At 33.5% G+C, this 19,526-nt stretch overlaps 1 protein-coding gene and 1 long non-coding RNA gene across 10 annotated transcripts in view; one reads left to right on the forward strand and one right to left on the reverse strand.

The window, feature by feature from the left end:
- Positions 1–19,526, forward strand: part of LOC144281984 (BEN domain-containing protein 5) — a 1,369,676-nt gene that overhangs the window by 191,637 nt on the left and 1,158,513 nt on the right. The gene's annotated exons all lie outside the window — the stretch shown is intronic.
- Positions 400–11,962, reverse strand: LOC144281556 (uncharacterized). 2 transcript variants are annotated; one of them, XR_013350020.1, is made up of 4 exons: positions 11,694–11,962; positions 6,545–6,633; positions 2,239–2,321; positions 400–796 (listed from the first exon to the last, which is right to left on the reverse strand). It is a non-coding gene; the product is annotated as an uncharacterized LOC144281556 (long non-coding RNA). The 2 variants fall into 2 exon arrangements; XR_013350019.1 differs by having other exon boundaries at positions 11,620–11,700.

A 19,526-nucleotide genomic window follows, 5' to 3' on the forward strand; every position in this document is an offset into this window, starting at 1 on the left:
TCTTTTCAATATCATTCATTGTGTAGTATGTTTAGAGAAAGACTTACCCTAGCACACTGATGGTTTTTCATGAGAGAACAAAGAATGCTTTTAAAATTATTCTTCAATATAAAAGACTTACGGTTTCAGATTTGGAGTATCTTTTGTGACAAGTTGTAAGTAAATTGCCAAACTCTAACTTAATTAAAAAACCCTCAACTATATAAGGCTTATCAACACAGTATTATTAAAGATTAGCAATGTGTGGTTGTTGAAGACTACACAGTGACATATCATCATCATCATTCTCACCCTAATTTTAGAAATGAGGAAACTACAGTTCACAGAAGTAGAATAAATTTCCGAAGACCATATAGCTGGCAAGTAGTGAACCTAGGAGTAAGATTTCAAATTCTCATAAGGATCTGTTTAATTAATATGAAAAAACACTCAAAGTGTTTATTAAGTGTCTTATAAATTATCAAAAATGTCTTTATGAGGAATGGCAAATGTTATTTATCCTTTCATATTCCAGCTGATGGATTAGAAGTCCTTCCTGAAACAGAGGCAAAGTAGAAAAATTGAAATCTATAGTTTGACTCTGAAGCCCATGTTTTTTGTACCACAAAAAATTGCCTCTCAGTGTTTCACATGTATCTCATTTCATGTTTTCTTCTTTTGTTACTTGTTCATACTCATGTCTTCCTTGTTTTATTATAGTTTTCTTGAAGATAGAAATCATATCTCTTATTATACCATCTTCATTCTCTGTTCCCTCTTAACTAACAGTATCTTGCATAGGCTTCAGTAATATTTGCTGCAAAGAGATAAATAAGATATCCTTTAAGGGAAGACTAAGACATGTTCTATGCAGATCTAATATAACTCACACATTTATTTGAAAATATTTATTATATTTGTAGTATGTACCCACCATTATTCTAGTATAAGTGTGTTTAGAGGTAGTCAATCAGACAGACTTTGGTTAAAAACTATCTTTGACACTTATTTGAATGATCTCGGGCATATTGCTTACCCTCTTGGAGCCACTCTTTTTGTCAGCTTTATGAGACTAATCTGATTTCAGTGTATGTGCTGCTGAAGTGAGCACTATGACCGTAATCTAAAACATACCTCTAGGGAATCAAATTAGGTAGTGTGTATAAAGGACTTTACATTATGTTTTGTGTGTTGTATTCTTGCTAAACATTAGTTAGATAATCTTTCTTACTCATCACTTAAAATTCCCTAGTAAAAGGATAATAGAAGTGAAGTCTGAATGATTTTGTTTCCCACTGTATTTATTGTGGTTTTAGTATTATTTTCAGATATGACTTTCCAGAGTGTGAGATATAAAAATTGATGAGTCAGGTGTGGTCCCTAGAACAGATTGTTGTGTGGACCTGGCACTAGTGCTAAAATTATCTTTCCAAACAAAGGTATTCATGGAACCTTGGACTATAGGCATAAATTAAGTACATCAGGAAGGTATGTTGATTTCAGGCACAGGATTTCTTTGGGAGGATTTCAACTACTGTACTACAGTTCTGAGATTTATGTATTTCAGAAAGTTTCCCAAAGCTGAGTCTATGGATTTCACTATGTGATTTATAACCTTGGCTTCTATAGCTTCTGATCACATTTTATTTTCCCACCGTGAAGCAGGGCTAATTATTAGAGTGACAAAGGAAGTCATATATTTTAAAGCTCTCTGTGTGGCCAAAGGGTGCTTTTAATGAAAATTAACTTTAGTGAGATATTTGCAATGCATGCTACACCACTGATACAGTAATTCATTTTATACCCTTTCTGAGAATCTAAATTCATTGTTTCATAGAACTATCTTTTTTTACCTTAGGCTAATGGAGAGCACATGATATACTAGAGAATTATCCATTTTCAGAACTATTTTTTTGACTTTCTTATTTTCTTAGCTACCAAAGTAAAGATAAGTAGCTATACTTTTGAAGGATTAATATGAATTATCATTTTATCTGCAACCAAACATTTAAATATCTGTTGGCATTTTCTGTGGGAGATTAACATTTAATTTAGAAAAAAGCTAGAAATCTTGAAATAAAGTAAAATGCTTTCTGGGTTTGTAAAATGAAATGACAAATATTTGGTGCAAAGACCTTTGAATATAATATTGTAATTGTCATGTAAAATGTTCTTTGGTTGCATTCAAAATGTCAATAATGAATTATCAGTCTAAACCACATAAAGGAAGTAATCAGAAGTTAAATAAAAAGAACTTACCTGTTTAATATATCAGCCAGCAGATGAATAGATGCCTTATAGAGGAAGCATTTGGTCTGTAGTTGCATTCTTCAACAATCAAACTAGACCAGGAAATGATAAGAATGAAATATTATGTTTTATTTGTAAAAATAAATTCATTAGGTTGAGATTTTAAATTATATTAAAGACATATATAAGTAGAGAAATTTAAATGCATATATTAGGAGAGTAAATTAAGTATTTTGGCAATGAATAATTTTGTATCACTATAAAAGATAACTATTTACTAGTACTACCACTGTGTACTTTTGTTGAGCACCTACAAGGTGCCAACCATTGTTTGACATTTTACATTGCTTAAGTCATTAAGGAGACCTGGGAGGCTCTTTTTGTGGTTTTCATTTTTAAAGAGTAAAATAACATACCTTTTCTCCTCATACCATAATGTAAGTACAACTAAACCTTTATGGTCCATTTTCTAATTAATTTGATTACATATTAGATTCTATTAGCCTTTCTTGGGACACATGGCATTTTGCCATTTTATTTATCAAGAGCACCTCCCAGAATTTGAGGGACAGGAATTTTTTTTTCTTTTTTTTTCACCCCAAATTTTTATTTAAATTCTAGTTAATTAACCCATAATGTAATTTTGGTTTCAGGAATAGAATTGAGTGATTCATTACTTGCATGTAACACCCAGTGCTCATTACATCAATTGTGCTCCTTAATGCCCATCACTCATTTAGCCCTTCCACCACCCAAGTCCCCTTTAGCAACCCTCAGTTTGTTCTCCAACTTTAGGAGTCTCTTATGGTTTGCTTCCCTCTCTCTTCTCTCTTTTCTTTTTTTCAGGACAGGACAGTTTTTAAACAGTAATTAAATGTTTATTTACTGTTTTACGTCTTGATAATGACTCACAAGATAACTAATGTAATCTTTCAATTATACTAGCTACAATCCTAGCTCCTAAAAACATTAATCTTTTGATGTTCAGAAAAATTTTAAATACTGTCAGAAGAAGAGAGCTAATTGATATTTAAACTATTACAGTTCTGTCATCAATTTGTGCAACTTTAATGGTAAGGTTAGGTAATGGTAATTTAGGAACTTTCTTTCCCCAAACTCAGAATGTGATAAGGGCATAATGCAAGAACAAGCGAAATATTTAAACGTTGAAAGTTACTTTTAAATATTAAAATAGTAATATGTTCTCATTATTTGAAAGCGTAGAACATATAGTGAAGCAAATAAGATAATCTGTAATTTAAAAACTATAATTTTACCGTGTAGAAGTAAATTGTTGACCTGTGCATTTCTTTTGATTTCTAGAAAAACTCAGAAACACAATTGTTTACGATGTGGTTGAGATTATTTGTAAAGAGTAAAAAATGTTTTTTGTGCTTTTCACTTTCCATTATACCATGAACATTTTTAAAGTCATTTAAATATTCAAAAAGGTAATTTAAATAACCCATGTGACAGAGTATTATGCAGTGATTGGAATTATTTAGTGGTTTCCCTATTGTTGAACATTTAGTAGTTAAAGTTGCTACTATGAATAATGCATATAACGTCCTTATACATAAATTTTTGTCTTCATTTCTCCTCATTTCCTGAGGATACTGTACTTAGAAGTGAATTACAATTTCAAAGGATCTGAATCTTTTTTTGAAGCCCTTAACGTCTGCTGTTAATTGCTTTTCAGAAAGATTGTACCAATTTAAGCTTCTATAAAACAAAGTGTGGGAAAGTCACTCTATACTTACCAGTATTGAGAATAATCACTGTAGGAACCTTTCCTTATTCTTATAGGCAAAAAATGGCATCTCGTTTTAATTTGGATTTCTCTGATCATTGGTAAGGTTAAACTCATTTCACATATTTGTGAACATCCAGTTTTCTGTTTTTGTGAATTGCCTGTTCATGTAATTTTTCTATTGGAGTTTTGGTATTTTTCCAGTGGCATATGTGACTTCTTTATTGTTTAAGAATACTAAGCCTTAGTTGGGGCACATGAGTGGTACAGATGATTAAATATCTGACTTTTGGTTTTGGTTAAGGTCATGATCTCAGGGTTGTGATCTCAGGGTCGTGACTCCAGGGTCATGAGATTGAGTCTCACCATCAGGCTCTGTGCTCACTGTGAAGTCTGCTTGAGATTCTCTCTCCCTCTCCCTGCCCTGCCTGCTAGTGCTCCCTCTCAAATAAATAAATAAATCTTAAAAAAAGGAAGAATATTAAGCCTTATTTTTGTGGCCAGTGTTTTTCTTGGCTTGATATATATGAGTTTTATGATCATGTTTTTTACATGAGAGAGCTAACATTTTTATGTAGTCAGATATGATAGATTTTTTTGTATTTTCTACCATTGATTTTGTGGTTAATCTTTCCAAATCTGAAAAAATATTTACTTAAGTTTGCTTCTAGCCTAGCCTTTTTATAGTTTTGTTCTGCATGTTTAATTCTTTTATCCTTACCAAAATTATGTAAGTGTAGTAAACTGAGGTTCTAACTTAAAATTTTCTGAATACCTATTTTCATCACTTACTTATTGAATAATCCATGCCTTCACTACTGATTTTTGTGATGCTTCCTTTATTATATCTTACCCACACACACACACATATCATATCATGTGGCTTATAAATTTTGCCCTTAGACTTCAATCAGAATAAGCTAAGACTATTACTAAATAAATGCATCTTCTTGGGCCCAAAATCTGGAATAATAAATTAGAACTTCTGCAGATCCACTTTAGGAATATATTTTCTCCCCTTCTGGAGATTTTATATACCTCTCATTTATCTAGCTTTCTAGATAAATTTTTGAGTTATTTTATTTAAAAAATGCCAATGACATTCTGGCTAGAATTACATTAAACTATACATTTATTTTTGAAGTAATAGCAACTTTGTAGTGGTCTTCTTATCTAGGTACATGTTTTATCTTGCTATTGTTAATGTCTTCCTTTTTTATTTTTTAGGAAAACTTAAGAGGTTTAAATTTAAATGAAAATTCTCATATACTTTAGGATGATATTTCTGTATCTTTTAAAAAAAGTCTCACCTTAATCTTATGCTTGGGACAGTTTATAGGACTACTTAATATTTACTATTCCATTGAAGTCTTTTTAAATTATTCTTTGTCCTAGTGTCTTTCTTCTTTTTCTCAATCTGTTTATAATATTTTAGAGTTTCAAAAGTTTTCCTGTTTTTTTTTATATGAGCATCTGAAAGGCAGAGGTTTTGCCTTATTATTTTCTGAATTCATTTCCTTTACTTTTCAATATCTAGTACAATACCTACCGCAACAAGTGCCCAGCAAATATTTGGTGAATTATACTGAATTCTCAGTACTGATCTATACCGTAAAATGAAATAGCCATGAGTGAATTAATATTTATGCTCCTGGCATAATAGATGATATCCTCCATTGAAGTTCTCATATATATTCTATTATTCAACATTAGCTTCACCAGATATTTACTGAATTTCTATTATGAGTCCTGCATTGTGTTAGGAGCAAAATCATACAAACATAAGATGATTTATATAATCAAGATTTTTACTAGGCATTGAGGAAAGACATATCTGTATGTGAATATTTAAAATCTGAAGTGTTAAAATACAGGTGAGTAAAAATGCTATGAGCGTATTCCTTAGTATTGGTTGCAGGTACTTTGTAAAACTGTGTGGTAGAAACTTTAATACTTTCTTGATCAGGATTAGAATCCTTAGCTCTCTTAAAACCAACTGCTGTGTAACCTTGAGCAAGTTACTAGCTCTTTGAAAATAATTTTCTCACCTAAAATGGAGAAAATCATATTTACCTCAAAGATGTGATGTGAATTTTAAATGGATTACATATATAAATTCAGATAATTATTGTATAAAATAAATTCTCTCCTCTTGTTTGTTGGAAAACCTTGAAATTTGGGTAATTTAAATTAAATCAGTTTCCATTTTCATGCCATGAGAGAAACTTATAAATAAGAATATTCTGTACATAAAATTTTTTAATGAATTAGGAAAATATTGACAATATTTTTACTTTAATAGCTCTGATCTTTTCTCAGAGCCTGTGTTCTAAAGGAGCAGAATGTTTCCAACACTGGCACACAGTTTCCACTCTCTTGCTTCCCAGTTTTTCTTTAACTTATTCCAATGTTTTTCCCATTCTCACTGCTTCACTGAAACTGTTGTCAAAATCATCAGTGGCCACTTTATGGCTAAGTTTATGGCTAAGTTAATTTCATAAAAATTAACCTCAGTAGCTTGCAAAACCATGGACTCTTATCTCCTTTTTGAATCAGTCTTCTTACCTGGCCTCTGCAATAATTCATTCTCCTGGTTTTCTTTCCTTCAGTCATACAGATTGCTCCTTCTCAGTCTCTTATATTGGATTCTCTTCCTATATTTAAATGATAAGAGTTAAGTTTCTCAGATCATGATTCTAGGCCCTTTTTTCCTTTGTCTCTGTTTTGTCATCTTATTTATAATTCCTGAGTTTAAATTTCCTATCTGGACCTCCTTTCTTGACTAACTATGGTCTGACTGACAGCTTTACCTGAATTTCCATGGACGTCTCAAAAATAATGAGCTCCAAAGTAGATTTTCCTCTTGAATTCATCCTTCCAAGTTCATCTTTCTTTTGTTCACACAATTTCTCAGCCCAGAAATATGGGAGTCAACTTAGTCTTCCCATTTACTCACCCATGATGTTTAATGCATCGACAACTTCCATTGATTTTTACCTTCAAAGTATTTCAGAATTCTGTATGTTTTTCTCCAGTTCTGTTAGCATCATTTTAATTTAGGCAGTATCTTTTCTCTTGGGATTCTTCAACATATATTTTTAAAAGATTTTTAAAATTTATTTAAGAGAGAGAGAGTGCACAAGTAGGTGGAGGGGCAGAGGAAGAGGGACAGGAGAAGTAGACTCTTTGCTGAGCATGGCGCTTTGGAGCTCATCCCAGCAACCTGAGATCATGACCTGAACCGAAATCAGATGCTTAACCCACTGAGGTACCCACACACCCTTTCAACATGTTTTGTTTGAGACAGCAAGTGATTACGTTGGAATGCCCAAAGACTGACAGGTATGGAGGAATGTGGTCAGAGAAGCTGGAAATCCATTTAGTATTAAATGGTAGAATACTTTCTGTGTCATGATAATCTGTTTAGACTTAATTCCTGTAGTTTATGTATATTATCTGAAGAAATTAAAGCTAGGAATTTTGAGTACCAGCTATGTGTGTGAGAATATAGCTGTCACCAAAATTGACAATGATCTTGCTCTCAGAGACCTGATATTCTTGTGTGAGGAATAGTCTATAAACATATTATATGTTTGTAAAAATAAATATGTAATATTGTAATATAAATGTTTTAGCCTATAGATATTATTTAAATATGCTATAAATGTATAATATGTAAAATATACATATTTTAAATATATTTATTTAAATTTTCAGGTGATAATGCTCTAAAAATAAAGAGGTAGAGAGTAATGGACTTTCATTACTTGTTGTAATGATGTTCATTCATGCAACAAAAAATGATTAAGTGCCTTATTTTGTTCAGGGCTGTTATATATACTCTAATACTTTGTTTTTAGTATAGCCATATGAAATGAGTATTATTATTAACAAAAACAAATGAGAAATTTGGGTCCAGTAAGATTAAGTTATTTGTCCCTGTTTGGGAGACTGGAAGAGAATTTGACTTTGAGCTTAAATCTGTTTTATGCCTATACGTATTGAATTTATATCCTATTCTTCTTTCCTTTTTAACAGAAAGTTTGGCATTGAGGCAGTGGAGATTTGGTATACATGTTTAGGTAAAGCTTGCATCTTGGAGACCAGTGAGAGTATTTTAATAGTTAAGATGAAATATGATAACAGCTTGGGGTAAGGAAGGATGGAATAGATTCATTTACCAAACAAATACATAAAGGCCAAATATATTGCTTGCCAGTGGAGTTGTGTCAAGCATTTAGCTTTTTTTTTTCCTATTAGTTATTTTCTATTCATTTCCATAAGTGATTTATAATAATTAGGAGACCAAACTCTTCTGTTTCTTTTCATTACCACAAACTACTTTTGGTGGCTACCCTTCAGAGTTTAAATGCTTCTGTTCTTCTATATAATCTGTTTTTGCTCATGGCTTAAACATGTAGATTTTTATTTTTCCAGTTACCACTAATTATAGACTTTCAATTTTGATAGTTGCTGATTTTTACTATATCTTATTCTATATCAGGAAACCATGTTAAATAGGTATTTTGTATTATAAATATAAATGAGCAGATTTTTTTTCATTACACATGTATGAATGTTATTGCTGATGTATAACCATGACTGTACTGAAGCCAGTGGGAATCCTTTCAGACTATGTTCTCGCTATTTTAAGATGTGATACCAGCATAGTATAAAAAGGAAGAAAAATGATGAAATTACCCAGGAGAGTATATCCATGATGGTACTGGGCATGGAAATTTTATCATCATTGCTTGTTCTCATTTTATAAAGAGAAAATTTACTGGGAGCCTTTTGTGGGTACTTACATATATCTTATTTAACATATGTTATTGAGTACATTCTGTTTCATACACAATGCTAAGCATGGGGTATACATGAATGAACAAAAAAAGACGTGTTTATTGTTTTTCATGAGTTCAAGTCAGGTGGGAGAGAGTCAATAAGAACAAACTCATGTATAATTGCATATTGTGAGAAGTGCTATGAAGGAAATAAAGAGAATTCATTGATAGGAATTTCATGAAAACTTCTAGGATAGGAAAGACTTCTCTGATGAGATAAGCATTAAACTGAGATGTGAAAGATAGAGACATCAGTGAGAGGGCAGGGAATGGGACAGCAGGAAAACAGGTCTTGATGCAAATAATGTTTGTTCTAGGAACTGAAAAGAAGAGAGTACATTAGGTGAAGGAGTGGTAAAAGATGAATTAAAGGTAGATAAAGACTAGATCATGCAGTGTCTCATGGGCTATAGTAAAGGCTTTGGTTTTATTTGATGTGCTTTGGGAAACTATTGAAGAGATTTAGGCCGGAGAACAACACGATCTGATTTCTGGGAAAGTAATACAGTATGTTGAAGGAGAAGATTTTAGTCAAAATTATAATGGGCTTCTAAATTTTAAGTAAACTAAGGAAGAAATTTTCCTTAATTTCATAGTAAAAATTATTTAACATGTATGTATGTATATGTATATATTCCATTTTATTTTTTCTTTTGGCTTTTTACCTATACCTTCTTTTATGTATGTATGTATGTATGTATGGTGATTGCTCTATGGCTAATGATATGCATCCTTTTGTACCACTTTATACTTCATATTTTCTGTGTCATACTTCCTGCATCTCATTTCACACTCAATACTTCATACTTCACACTTCCCATTTCACATTTTAAAACTTTATACATCTTAGAATAGTCTGACTCCATTCATCTGCCTGGTCCCTATTCTTGTTATATATTTGGGTATTCTTGTTATATATTTTATTTTTGTGCATTATAATCTCCAGTTTACAATGTTAAAATTTTGGCTTCAGGCTTAAGAAAATTATTAAATAAAAATACAGTTTAAAAATATATAACAAATTATCTACCATTTCTTCTTTTCCTCATTCTTTATTGTAGATCCAAGTTTATTTTTTATTTTAAGCTTTTATTATTTATTCATGAGAGACCCAGAGAGAGTCAGAGGAAGAAGCAGGCTTCATGCAGGGAGCCCAATGCGGGACTCAATCCCAGGACTCTGGGATCATGCCCTGAGCCAAAGGCTCAACCGCTGAGCCATCTGGGCGTCTCTGTAGATCCAGGTTTATGTACAGCTTTTTTTCCCCTGTGATTTGAGTTTCTGTCAACCCCAAAACAACCTTTGGTATATATTATAGTGTGAATCTGCATCTTATTGCACTAAATTCACTCAGCTTTTGTTTACGTGAAATTGTCAATAAGTCAATCAGAGAAGGACAAACATTATATGGTCTCATTCATTTGGGGAATATAAAAAATAGTGAAACGGAATAAAGGGGAAAGGAGAAAAAATAAGTGGGAAATATCAAAAAGGGAGACAGAACATGAAAGACTCCTACCTCTAGGAAAGGAACTAGGGGTGGTGGAAGGGGAGGTGGGCAGGGGGTGGGGTGACTGGGTGACAGGCACTGAGGTGGGCACTTGACGGGATGAGCACTGGGTGTTATTCTATATGTTGGCAAATTGAACACCAATAAAAAAATAAATTTATAAAAAAATAAAATAAAATTGAAAGCTTAATAAAAAAAGAAATTGTCTTTACTTTTGTTTTTGATTTAATGTAGAATTCTGGGTTGAAAGGATTTGTTTTTTTCTTTTTTTTTTTTCTTTTTTAGATTTTATTTATTTATTCATGAGAGACACACAGAGAGAGCAGGGACATAGGCAGAGGGAGAAGCAAGCTCTCTGTGTGGAGCCCCCTGCAGGACTCGATCCCAGGACCCCGGATCACGATCTGAGCCAAAGGCAGACACTCAACCACTGAGCCACCCAGCTTTCCTTGTTTTTTTCTTTTAATAGTAATGATATTATTTCATTGTCTTACAATATTCATTGTTTCTGATGAGAATTCAACTGTTTGTTACCCTTTTTATTGATCTCCTGTATGCAGTATGTCTTCTCTGTGATTTTAAGATTTTTTTCTGTGTTTGGTTTTAAGCAATTTGACTATGATATGTCTAGGTTGGACTTTTTGTATTTGTGTTATTTATCCTACTTGGGATTTATTGAGCTTCTTATATCTGTAATTGTTGTTTTTCATCAAATTTGGAAAAATGTAAGGCTTATTTCTTTAAATATTATTTCTTATATATTTTTATTCACTTTTCTTTTTGGAACTTCTATTGCATATTTGCTGTTTTTCCATGGGTCTCTGAAGCTTGTTAATTTAAGAAAAATTATTTCTCTACATTCTTTAGATCAGGTATTTTTTAATAATGTGTCTTTATTCTGAAATTTTCAATCTGCTGTTGAATCCATTCAGTGTAATTTTTATTTCCAGCACTGTAAGTTTTAATTCTGTGATTTCTGTTCAGTTCTTTTTATAGATCTCAATTTCCAATTTAATTTTCTCTCTGTTCACTCTGAAGCCATATCTTTCATTCTTTGAAATATTTTCCTTTAGCTATTTGAGTATATTTATACTATTTTCTTTGTTTACTAAAGCCAAAATCTGGGCCATCTCAGTGTTGGTCTCCGTTGAGTATATATATATATATTTTATTGTAGAAGCTCTTGTTTCTGTTTTCATCCTCTTAAGAGATGATTTTTGATCTAGTTTCCAGTTTAGATACTGATTTTTATGACCTTGAACTTAGATTAACTTAGTTAAACTTACAAGCTTATATAAGTTCAATGTGATAAGCCAGTCTTCTAGGTTGGAACTTGGACAAGAAAGAGTTCAAGACTGACCTTTGGCTGGTTCCTAGAATGCTGTTGGAATGTTCTGCTAAGAATTTTTTACGTGCTTGTTGCTAGTACAGAACACTGTGATAGTTTATATATATAGGAAGATAAAAATTTTAATTTATGGTGAATATCTGCTTTCCTTCTGGTGGTCTGGAGGTTCAATGACTGACTACCATAATAAATCTGGGTTCCTAAGCTCAGGCAAGCTTCCATGGTAGATAATCCTACCATTGTCGTAATGAATTTGTGGATAAATTAAATGTGTTTAGTGTGATGTCCTAGGGAGAGTACTGTTGGAAGTTTGTGCTTGATTTCCTGAAGGCCTCATCCCATGTATCTTTTTTCTTTGCTAATTTTGATTTGTGTCTCTTTAGTATAAAAATATACTTTTCAGAGTATGACTTATTCTGGGTCCTCAGAGTCCTTCTGAACTACTAACCCTGGGGGTGACTTGTGGGGGACTCCTGACAGAGGACTCAAACTTCAAACTCTTCTTCTTAGGGTTTTATCTGGTCTTGGTTTTAGTCTTTATTAAGGTGAATCTAGGTTAGGTTATACTTTATGATGTGATACTTCTTTCTCTTTTCCCACTGGATTCTATGAGTGCTAATTAAGTGTTCAAAAAGGCCTCTATACTTAGGCTGGACTGGACCTCTTTCACCTTTCTATTCCATTATCACAGTACTTGAAGAAGAGAGTCAGTGAAACCTTGCATAGAACTGAGGAAACTGTAGAAACAAGACTACATTTAATAAGGCTTTAGGCAAAAGCATAAAGGAAAGTGAAAAAAGTCTTATTGGAAATGGGAGGAAAAGGATTCTTGTTATGTAGTGATGGAACATTTAGCAACACTGTCACTGCATTTATGTAGAAAGTTGAAAATGTACTAAGAGAACTGAGTTGATGTAGCTAAGGACATTCCTATGCAGAATGCTGAGGGGCTGCTTGGTTTCTTCTTGCTGCTTATAGCCAAATGTGGGAATAGAGAGAGAAACTAAAGAAGGACTGTTAAACATGAGGGAGCCAGAACTTGATGGTTTAAATTCTCAGCCTTTTCAGATGACAAATGGTTCTAAAGTTAATCTTTCCAGGTAAAGATAAATACCAGGGTGCTTTCAGAAAAACTTAGTCTAGAGGTGAAACTGATGATGTGACTATAAAATCCTTTGTTGGGATCTACGAAAGACCAAAGACAAAAGGCCTTCTAAAGAATTTCGGGGTATGCTTCACCAATCCTCTCGATGAAAGAATAGGGCTTCTAAGAAGGTCAAAGATATTGTCACTCAGCAGAAATCCAAGGTAGGAAAGGGTTTGTCCTAGAGACTCACAGAAGCTGTGAGATAATAAATATTTGTTGTTTGAAGCTACTAAGCTTTAAGTTAATTTATTGTGCAGCAGTAGATAGCTAATACCAATAGGATGTAAAATCAAGTGAAATAAGGCTGTGATTCTCTCTATATAGTTTAATTTCAACCACATGAAAAAATGAATACTTACAGAAAAAGATATGAAGAGGGTTCCCTCAGATTTTAGCAAATATTTTCACTGCATGGTGGGATTTAGGGTATATGGTTATTTTATTTAATCATGGATTTAGTCATCTGCCGTTATACTTGTTATTTTTTAAAAAAGATTTTATTTATTCATGAGAGACATAGAGAGAGGCAGAGACGCAGAGGGAGAAGTAGGCTCCCTGTTGGGAGCCTGATGCAAGACTTGTCCCAGGACCCAAGGACCGCAGGATCACGACCTAAGCCTAAGGTGGATGTTCAACCACTGAGCCACTCAAGTGCCCTTGTTGTTATACTTGTAATCAGAAAACATTTACCCATGTTTTGGGATTTTTTTGAAAAATGTCAGTGGATAAAAGGTTTATATAATACTTTTACTTCATATTTGACAATCTCCCTGAGGGATGGTCTTTCTTAATTCATGATAACTTTACCCATAACTTATGTAAGTCCAGCCTTAGGAAACACATTTTTTCCTGGCATTTCCCTGTACTTGGGAATTAGGCTTATTGATATTCAGTGATTCTGAGAGGTATGCCTTGACACTTCTTGTGACATTTACTTCTAGCTTGTTGTTTTGGCATTCTTCCTAATGGGAAGCTACAGAGAGGGTTGAATTTGTCAGCAGGTGGTATATGGGATTTTATTTTATTATTTTTTTATTACAAGTTTTCATTTACATTCCAGTTAGTTAACATGTAGTGTCATAATGGATTTGACAAATACCTTGCCAATAGCTTTCAAGAGTTGCTAGCTGAAATTCAGCTTATACTGTAGAATTTGCAATAGGATTAGGATTCCCATTGTATATAATCTCAGAATACATTAGTATCATCGCCATACTGAAACAGGATATTAATACCATAACTGTGCAACTAATAGTACTCAATAAAGTTATGAATGTAACAACAGTAACATTATAAATCCTTTAATTTGTTGAATACCTCCTATGAATCCAGTGCAATGCTTGATGCTTTACCTATATTCCTTAAAACTTATTAATTGCTGTAAATTGTGTTTGTTTTTATTTTATGGATCAATAAATGGAGGTAATAATGCTAGTACTTGGCAGAGCTGGGATTTAAACCCAGATCTAACTATAAAGCTATGGTACTTTAGTGTTATAGGGCTTATATTTGTTTGTTCATTTGTTTTATTTTTTAGATTCCACAAAGAAGTGAAATCATGCAGTATTGATCATGCAGTATTGTTTGACTTACTTCACTCAGCATAATACCCTCTTAGGTCCATTTATTCTGTTGCAGATGGCAAGATCTTATTTTTTATGGCTGAGTAACACTCTGTTGTCTATATATATGCATCACTATATATATATATATATATGGTGACAATAGAATATACCATATATTTGTGTGTGTGCATATATATATATATATCAGAATTTCTTTATCTGTTCATCTTATCAGTGGACACAGGTTGGTTCCATATCTTGACTATTGTAAATAGTGCTGCATTAAATATGGAGTGCATCTATCTTTCTTAATTAGTGTTTTCATTTTCTTTGGTAAATACCCACTAGTGAAATTCCTGGATCATATGGTATTTCTATTTTTAAGTTTTTTTTTAAGATTTTATTTATTTATTCATGAAAGACAGAGAGAGAGAGAGAGAGAGAGAGAGAAGCAGAGACACAGGCAGAGGGAGAAGCAGGCTCCATGCAGGGAGCCCAACGTGGGACTTGATCCCGGGTCTCCAGAATCAGGCCCTGGGCTGCAGGCAGCTCTAAACTGCTGAGCCACCCTGGCTGCCCTGTCTGCCCATTTTTAAATTGGATTTTTAGGTTTGTTTGGTGTTGTGTTGTATAAGTTCAGGGACATTTATGCTATTTCTTATTCATGACTATGACACACTGTTTTGTGTGTGTTTAGCCCTGAGTACTTGTCTCTTCAGAATACATTCCTAGATGCAGGGTTGTTGAGTCAAAGGATACACATATTTTTATATTTGGTTTTGTACTGCCAGCGACTCTCTTGAATCATGGTACTGGTTTATACTCCTGCCAGGATTTCATGAGGATATCTATTTCTTCCCACCTCTACCCACATTAGGCTCTGAGTACTGCCTCTCTTGTAATCAGATGAAAAGGCAGCTCACTTAGGCTCTGGTTGCAGAATTCCCATAGGCATGCTAGAAAATTAAATCAAAGTAGAAGAAAAGATATTATTTCCAGTAAGACAGAATCAGAGAATGTTAGAACTGAAATCACTTAGTTGCATTATCTTCATTTTCAAATATGAAAAATTTTGGGTCCACAAAGCAGAATAGAGATGACCAAGGTTACAGAGCTGGTTAGAGCCAGAACCAGGACTTGAGTACAGTTCCCTTGCCTATTAGATTAGGGATCATTTCACTGAGTTTTTTTCAGATGCTATGTCTTAAACCTCTCACTGTCATGACATAGCTTTGTATACTTATATTCCCCCGTGTTCATGATTTAACTTCTGTACTAGATTACTAAGAGTTTTGCAAGAAAGTAGTATTTATATTGATTGTTATAATGAATAAGAAAAAACTACTACATATTTCTACTTTTAAAAATAAGCCTTCTATTTAAAATAGTTCTAGATTTTTATACATTAATAAACTTTTTGTATTAAAGTGTAAGTCAGAAAAACAAAATTAACCATCTTAAAGTGTACAATTCAGTGACATTTATTATATTTATAGTGCTGTGAAACTATCATCTTTAACTGGTTCCAAAATATTTTTATCTCCCTTAAAGAAAGTCTCATACTCATTAAGTAATTACTTTTCTTTTTTTTTTTATAAACCTGGTCATCCTTACTCCCTGTTACTCTACCCTAACATAGCCTTTGGCAAATATGATCTATTTTCTGTCACTATAGATTTACCTATTTTGGGTATTTCACACAAATGAAGTAGCATATGTGAACTCTTGTCTTTGGCTTCTTTCACCCAGAATGATTGTTTCAAGATTTATCCATCTTTTAGCATGTATCAGTATCTCATTCTTTTTTAAGGCTTTAATAATATTCCATCAAATGGATATGCCACATTTTTTAATTCCTTCATCTGCTGATAGACATTTGAGTTGTTTGCACCCTAAAATAGTTTTTATTTTATTTTATTTATTTTTAAGATTTTATTTATTTATTCATGAGAGACACAGAGAGAGAGAGAGAGAGACAGATACACAGGCAGAGAGAGAAGCAGGCTCCATGCTGGGAGCCTGACGTGGAACTCAATCCCTGGTCTCCAGGATCACACCCCAGTCTGTAGGTGGCGCTAAACCGCTGCACTACTGGGGCTGCCTCCTAAAATAGTTTTAAATTTGGGGAGAAGTTGCAAAGATAGTGCACAGATGTTCTCTATACCTATTCCCAATTTCTCCTATAATCAATATCTTACATTAGTATGCTATGTTTTTTATAATTAATCAACTAGTATTGATACATTATTATTAACTAAAGTTCATACATCATTCAGATTTTCTTAGTTTTTACTAGTTTTTTTTTTTTTTTTTTTTTCTGGCTCAGAATTCCACTCGGGTAACAAGTTATTTTTGTCATCATGTTCCATTATGGTAATCTAGACCAAGAGAATTTGTCAGCCTTTCATTAGTTTTGATGACTTTGACAATTTTGAGAATAGTAGCCAGATATTTTTTAGAATGTCCCTCTATTTGAATTTTCTGATGTCTTTCTTGTGATTAGATGGGGGTTATTGGTTTTGAGGAGGATGACCACAGAGAGGTAAAGGCCATTCTCGTCACATATGAAAAGTACATACTATTAAATATGATGTTAACTTTGTTCACTTGCCTGAGCTAGTGTATGTCCAGATTCTTCTCTATGAAGTAACTCATTCCCCCTTTTCATACTCCACTCTTTGGAAGGTCGTTATGCGCAGCCCACACATAAAATCTGGAGAGTTATGCTCCACCTGCTTTATGGACAACTTATTTAGAATTCTATATAGGAGAATTGTCTCTTCTTGCCTCTTTATTAATTCATTTATCTCTATGTGGACTTATAAGTATTTAGTTTATATTTTGGCTATAATCCGATACTACTTTATTGGTTACTCAAATTGTTCTAGTTTTGGCTGTTGGGAACTCTTTTAGTTGGTTCCTGTGTCCCTTTGACTTAACCTTCATTGTTTGTTTTTTTGAGCATTTCCTTATTTTCCAGCTCTAGGAGATGCTTCATGCTCTTCTTGTATATTCCCTGTCCCAACCCTTGAATCAGCAATTATTCCAAGAAGTCCTGGTTCCTTTGATTGGACTATGGTATTAGAAACCAAGGGCTGGGGCAGCAGTTTAGCGCCACCTTCAGCCCAGGGTGTGATCCTGGAGACCCAGGAACCAGTCCCATGTTGGGTTCCCAACATGGAGCCTGCTTCTCCCTCTGCCTGTGTCTCTGCCTCTCTCTTTCTCTCTGTGCCTCTCATGAATAAATAAATAAAATCTTAAAGAAACTGCATGCTGGGTATACTTGTTGTTTTTGGTGTGATATTGCTTCTAGGCTGTCTGTCTATTGTTGTCAATACCACAATGTCTGGAGTACTGTAGCTTTATAGGAAGTTTTGAAGGTAAGTAATCTCAATCTTCCAACTTTGCTCTTTTCTTTCAATATTGTGTTGGCTATTCTTTGACTTCTGTCTCTCCATATAAACTTAGAAATAAATGTATATATACTAACACATGTATATCTATAACTAATTCTGTATTTATCCATCTATATCTATATTACAATAAACATTAGCTCATGCCAGTATCTTCAATCTAGTTTAGTATCATATGGTTATTTTAGTTTTCCCTCCTTGCTTCTGTCCTCCTCCAACAGAGAGAAACCTGGCTCCTACCATCTGCCATCCATTTACATATTTGTTGAGTATAAGTATACTTATACAGAAGTTTCAGACTTGTGAACCTATATCTCTGTGGGGAATAACTTTACCAAGAAGAGTATGCTTATTTACATTTTCTTTTTTTTTTCAGTCATACAGCGTACTCTTAGTTTCAACAATGCTTAGGTCAGCACCAGCCTCATCAGCATTGTTACGTCATACATTCATAATACAGTTATATTATTTTGTTATTCTGTATTCCATCCCGAGTTCCCTACCTTCTAATTGAGTTTTTAAATTTTTTTTTTAAATTTTTTTTATTTATTTATGATAGTCACACAGAATGAGAGAGAGAGAGAGAGAGAGAGAGAGGCAGAGACATAGGCAGAGGGAGAAGCAGGCTCCATGCACCAGGAGCCTGATGTGGGATTCGATCCTGGGTCTCCAGGATCGCGCCCTGGGCCAAAGGCAGGCACTAAACCGCTGCGCCACCCAGGGATCCCAGAGTTTTTAAAATTTTATATAGATTTAGGCTCTCATTTTGTGCTAATAAATTCTGTGCATTTTGATAGCTTTTTTAACAGACTTAATTTTTTAGAGTGGTTTTAGGCTCATAAAAAAGTTTAACAGAAGGTACAGAGATATCTGATATACTTCTGTCTACACAGCTTCTCCTTCTATCTTAGTCCATCCTGGCACCATTACAAAAATACCGTAGTGGGGATATCTTATAAACAACAGAAATTTATTTTCCACAATTCTGGAGGCTTGGAAGTCCGAAATCAAAGCACCAGTAGATTTGGTGTCTGATGAAGAACCATTTCCTGATTCATAGCAGGCTTTTTTTTTGCTGTGTCCTCACAAGGCAGAAGGGATGAAGGAGCTCAATAGTGCCCATTTTTTAAGAACACTAATTCTGTTCATGACCTCAGAGCCAATTACTTCTCAAAAGTTCTATCTCTGAATACTGTCACATTGGGGATTAGGTTTCAAGATAGAAATTGTGTGTGTGTGTGGGGGCTACTTTCATTCTATCCGAGTTCACTATCAGAGCTCCGTACCAGAATGCTATATTTGTTACATTCAAACCTATGTTGACACATAATTATCACCAAACATCCATAGTTTTTGTTAGTGTTCACTCTTGGTATATTGTATGTTTTATGGGTTTGGACAAATATATAATGACACGGATCTACCATTATAGTATCACACTAAGTAAAAAATCCTGTTTTCTGACTATTCATCCCTCACTCCCCAACTCCTGAGAACCATTGATCTTTTTATCGTCTTCATAATTTTGTCTTTTCCAGAATATTATGTTGTTGGAATCAAATAGCAGGTAGACTTTGCAGACTGGCATTTTTCACTTAGTAGTATGCATTTAAGATTCCTCTGTGTCTTTTCATGACTTAATAGCTCACCTAGTTCTAGTGCTGAATAATAGTTTGTTGTCTGGGTGTCCTGTAGTTTATTAATCCATTCACCTATTGAA

The sequence above is a fragment of the Canis aureus genome, chromosome 13 (genome assembly GCF_053574225.1).
Source record: "Canis aureus isolate CA01 chromosome 13, VMU_Caureus_v.1.0, whole genome shotgun sequence".
Taxonomy (NCBI): domain Eukaryota; kingdom Metazoa; phylum Chordata; class Mammalia; order Carnivora; family Canidae; genus Canis; species Canis aureus.